The sequence below is a fragment of the Cyprinodon variegatus genome, unplaced genomic scaffold (assembly GCF_000732505.1).
Source record: "Cyprinodon variegatus isolate N-32 unplaced genomic scaffold, C_variegatus-1.0 Scaffold19, whole genome shotgun sequence".
NCBI classification, from domain to species: domain Eukaryota; kingdom Metazoa; phylum Chordata; class Actinopteri; order Cyprinodontiformes; family Cyprinodontidae; genus Cyprinodon; species Cyprinodon variegatus.
This window is the reverse complement of record NW_015150472.1, coordinates 2,506,628-2,512,341: the sequence shown is the minus strand read 5'-3', so window position 1 is coordinate 2,512,341 and position 5,714 is coordinate 2,506,628.

The window sequence follows — 5,714 nt, the reverse complement described above, 5'->3', positions numbered from 1 at the left end:
TGGTTATGCAGTTTTTGAAGCCCTTTTTAGGAGGATGTCAAGCAAAAAACCGACCATTTTAAGAAACTAAACACAAATGCTGTCTTTAAAAAAGAAACAGAAATTAACACTCGGATTCATTTGGGCCTCAAAGTCATTTTATAGGCAGTAAGATCCCATGAACAGAGAAGTTCCTTCCTCTCTTCCTCTGTCTGCACCTTCTCCACATATAGTGATGATACCTCTGCAGTAGTCTTTGGGACGTTCAAAATAAATCCACTCTGCTCCCCCAAAGAGTGCAAAGTGACAGGCAGTTACACACACTAAATCCGCCTTTAAATAGGGTGATGAACACTACTTTGCCACTTTCAGTTAATTGTGCACTCAGGGCCCGATCTTCAAAGAATCCAAATAAGGAACACTAAACTGTGGTTACATAAGAAAAATCGTGCAATTAGAGTGGCTGCAAGTGATCTACAAAAAAAAAAAAAAAAATCCTCAAAAAGTGTAAGATGTGCAAACATGTTTGCTCCGCCCCTTTTAAATGGGCAAACAGTGTGCTAATGGCAGGTTGAGAGAGGTCATTTAACAAAGATGAATTTACAAGCCATGGAGATGGAGGTAATAGTGATAAGTCAAAAAGAACTTCTTAACGACATTTTAATGAATTGATCCTTGGCATGAGGTGCACCGTTGGTAACAATTTCATTAAAATTAGTAATCCTGCAATTACTAAAATTAAAGTAATCCTGCTACCTATCAAAGCCACTGGAAACATAACCTTTTTGGAGGAGACAATTATTTAAATAATAATAATGAAAATAGTGCAGTTTATGTACAAATGTCCAAAAAGTTAAATTGAAAAGATTTTATATCAGTCATTAAATATGGAAATGTTTTCTTTGTCTGCTCCTTGACCCCCAAACACCCGCTTCACCAAATACACTGCAAAAAAAGGAAAGCCCATAAAAGTGTAATAAAAGATTTGTGTGTTTTATGCAAAGCTGGGAAGAGGAAAAAAATACCTCTAGCCATGAGATGATCGCTTTCACCCCTAATGTCCTTTAAAAGTCATTGTGATGGTGTTTTCCCAGTGTAATCCATTTTTTATTTTTTATTTTTTTTGTATGTGCTACAGTATCAAGTTCAGTCATGGTGTTTTTCGTTTTGCTTTAATTACATACAGATTTACTGCATTAATCTGAGCCTGCCTCTAAAGATGTATTTCTTTTCCAATAATATTGCTCTGCTGTTGCCGTTTCTGACAATCCAGATATATGTCTACATGGGTAAAGACTTTCTCTGTCATCTGACATTCTATTGATGTCTTCTTTGTGGCCACAGAGACCGCAGAAACTTTAACTTTTAAAATGCTAAAACAGATGCAAAAACTGCTCCTTCTATAACTTCTGCATAAGTCTTAAGAATGTTATTCTTCTGTCGTCCACCTGTAGATTTGTGCGGTAAAAATATGGTCTTCATATCCATAAAAGACACACGTAAAAAAAAAAATTGTGGCCTCAGATTTTGCACATCAGATCATTTTCCATATTGAATGAGGAGTGGCGATTCAGTGTGCCCTATTTGATCAGGGCTTTATTTGTTTGTAATTTGACCACAAAAACAACAAGTCTGCCACAATGCATGTAGCAGAAAGAGCAAACTACTAATAACATCCTTCTTGCCAAATTTCCATCAAGCATAAATCTAGGAAGTTCCTTTAAACTCTACCTGGGTAGCCCAGATTAATCTTCTTGTTGAGGTTTTAAGAGGTGGACAAGTCTTTCTATATTCAGATAATCCTTGGAACAAATATTATGAAACATGTTATTATGTCATTAGGATGTTTTAAAATCCAGCTCTGCAACCAACATCTCTGCAGCTTCATCCTGGACCTGTCTGCTGTGATGCTTAGTTTCAGGATGCTGTTTGTTACCACTGTTCTCTAACACACTTCTGAGGCCTTCAAAGAACCTCTGGACTGGCATTGCATTTCAAAGTATAAGAGTGTCTAAAAACAAATACATGTCATACTTTTAGGATGTGCATTTGTAAAAAGTGTAACCTTCTCTTTCCAGCTTAAAAACCCAGTGTGAGGAATTCAGGAGATCTGAAAACCTTTGCAAGGCAGCATATGCTTGCATCATGTCGCAGATTGATTGTATTGGATGTATGACAGGTCCGTCTGGGTGAGATCATAATACTTCAGCTTCACCTAATTACCTTTTTCTGCTCACGTTGCTTCCTGACGGCTGCTTAATTATGATCGTGGCTTCCCTTAAGCGAGCAGGTGAGATGGGAATGGGCTCTGTGTTACCAGCATTTGTCCAGAACAAGATAAAAGAAGACCCCTGTAGGAGGATTAACTGAACATGGAGGGGTTTCACCTCTATTCTTGCCCACGCTATAGTCACAGACACCAAGCTTTGAGTTTAAATACATGAACCCCAATCTCCCAACCCACCATGCTGATGCTGCTGCTTTGGTTGTCAACCGATAAATCAATTAAAGTGGCTTGAACAGCTCTATGGCATAAAGTGATGAGTCAACAGCTCCTCCTGTTGAGCTCAAGAGCAACTACACATACTGCTGTGACGCTTCAGGCTAAGACCAAATATCCTCTGCACCATCAGCAGGGATTTGCATCCCAACCATGTCCTAATAATACACAGGTTCCTCATATTTTTGTTTCTCTACAAGTTCTTGACAACCATCTTATTTCCAGCTACACAACCACTTTGTATCATTTCTATGCAGCTGAAAAACCTGAATATGTGGCTAGTTTTAGAGTAACCACTCTACATTGCTCTCCAGGGGGTCTGGGTTTTAAGCTGCATATTTCAGTTGAGCATGCCGTGCTATGCATCCTATATTTCTCTGTCTGCCTCCTTCCTTTCCTCCCACAGTAGCCTGAATGGATCCCCACACAAAGCAGGCAGGAGCTGGCAACACGCCGTGAATGCCCACAAGGTATTTGCACCTGTAAGCAGGCTCTCTGTAACATTAAATGCTTCCCTGCAGGTAAGAAGAAATTTAGCCGTTGAATAACATTTGACAGAAAGTCGTTTATAATAAATCCAAGCTTTCATTTAGTTCCTCTAGAAACGGTGTATGGTTTAAATAGCGAGGTCCTTCAGCAACTGAAACCAGCGGGTTTGATTGGTGCTTGATCTGAATGTCAGCACAGTGTGACTCATCCCAGCTTAGGTGGGAAAAGGACGGACTTTCCTAACGAGCATCACACTGTTGTGAATTAAGGGACCTTTAGCAGAAATGAAGTGACACCAATTATCCCCACAGGTAAAGGTTCATGAGAGAAGTTTTGTTTAAATTTGCACATATGTTAAGAATCGCCAATTAATGCAGTATGCAATGTTTGGTGCTTTACAGCCGTGCTGCAACCTGAGAAATAGCTCGTTTTAGAAATCATTTTTAATCACTTTGGTCCTTTGACATTTCTTCTGACATCCCTGAGGTATTTCTGGTTATTTTCTGCTGTGCAACAAAGAAAAATCTCCAATCTTATACAGTGTGAAGTGGTTGTAAAATATTTATCACGCTCATGTTTAACTGCAATATCCTCCTCTTTCAAGCTAAAGCAGTGAGAAGAACGAATGCATTAAGGATGTTCTTATGCAAAACAATACCAAGCATTGATTGTTGGAAATGTGGGTTATCCTTTTTACATATCTACATAAAAACCTCAGTGTGTTTCTAAGGCAGTCATACATCTTGAACCTTACTCCATCGTCCGATGCTGTAACCAACGCAACATGTTTCACTGGGATTTCTTTAAGACCAACGATAAAAAATAGCTCACTGGTGAAGCTGATAAATTATGTTTTTTAATACATTTAATAATTTGAACGTTGCTGCAGAATTTTGTGTTTATCCCTCTTTATGCTAAAAACCTGAACAAATGAAAGCAAACAAAAACACCTTTCAACATTTCACACTTCTGCTAGCATTTCATATTTATCATTATGTCAAAACATCGAAGGATTTCAGCATCTAGGTGTGAAGTTCTATAGAGGCATACCCTTAAATGCTGTAATTGCAATGAAAGATGCTTCTGGGGATTGTTGTCTCTAATGCATTCTACGCGCTCCAGATCTTTATTTGTAAGAAATTAAACCGTGCTTGATTTTCCTTTCACTTTCAAAGTATTTACTGCTGTGTGATGCTCTATCACATCAAATAGACACATTCTCGTTTGAAACGTGACAGAAACAGAAGAAATGTTCAATAAAACTGAATAATTTTCCAATATAATTACTTAAATTTTATATGTATAGCCTTTAGCACTGGTGTTACACTGACTCTTGCATCCAAGGTAACATTAACGGGTTTTTTTTTTTAACCATAAACCATTACAGAAAAACATGAATATTTTTGGTAATTTTATGTTTAGATAAAATAAGGTTACACATATAACTAATTTCCTCTGTAATACTTGAATTGAGGCTGATCAAGCCTTTTTTTTTCTTTTCTTTCATCTTTTCTTCTTCAGGACATAAAGGATATCTGAGAGCTCACAAAATATCTCCACATTGATCATTGCTGGGGTTGAGAAGCAGGTGAGGCTCATCTGGGTGACAAGTGAAAATAGCCCAGAGGGAGAAACTCTTCTTTCCTTGCTGTTTTGATAGGTTACATCATGTCTGCGACGTTCTACTGCATCTGTCAGTCAAATCTACTGAGATTTATCAAAGCTTTGCTGCATTTATCACGACTTGCTCAAAATAATTTAACAAAAATTAAATCTAAATAAGACAATAATGTTAACTCAGTTAGGCATCTGTAATCTACTCAGTTAAGTTTCCCTCATCGTTTGGGCTGCTTTCCAGTAGTTTTGCATGGACCCGGCTCAGCAGCACTAGTGGTAGCGTAAGGCGATAAATGGACCATATTGAGATTTTACAGGCAGTTTAACTCCACAGGATGACACATCAATACATGCAATTGCCAGAAGGTTCGCTGTGTCTTTCAGCACAGTCATCCAGACCATGGAGGAGAGTCATGGAGACACACAGTCGCCTTAGGAAAGCTGAATAGGACCCAATGGTGGCCCTTAATTTAATTAAATTTATTGATGCATTTGACAGGAACAGTGTACATTAATTAGCATTGCTGCAAATGCACCACAATTAGCCTGACAGTTCTTAAAACTGTATAGTAAAAAAAAAGAAGAAAATTGCACTGCTACAATACAAATATAAAAAGCAATGAAAGAGATACAACTCTTCAAATCCTGCAAATGCAGATAACAATTTGTTTTATTACTTATATTTTGGGTAAAAAGAAAATAACAGCAGAGACAGAAATGGCAGCAAAATTGGGTTGAATAAATCAACTTATTAAGAATCTTCTTATCTTAACCTGTTACCAGGGCCAATATCTTATTTTTGCACTGAGATGCAGGAGGAATTACTGCAGAGGCCCTCTGCTATGAGTGTCTAGAGATCACTGGAATTGCTCAGTAAGGTACCTGCACCCTGTTCTTACAGATGAGAACAGCTTCACTCTGAGCTCATGTGACAGACCAGAAACCGTGTAAGGAAGCTGCATTGAATGTTTTACTGCATTCAGCACTGTTAACATGATCGGTTTGGTTCATGTTTAGTGCTATCCAACACCACCAAGTCTGGATCCTGGAGGAGATACCCCAGGGGACCAGCAGTTATCTTATAAGGAGCATGTTGACATGCATGCATGCAAGCTTTATCATTTTGAGT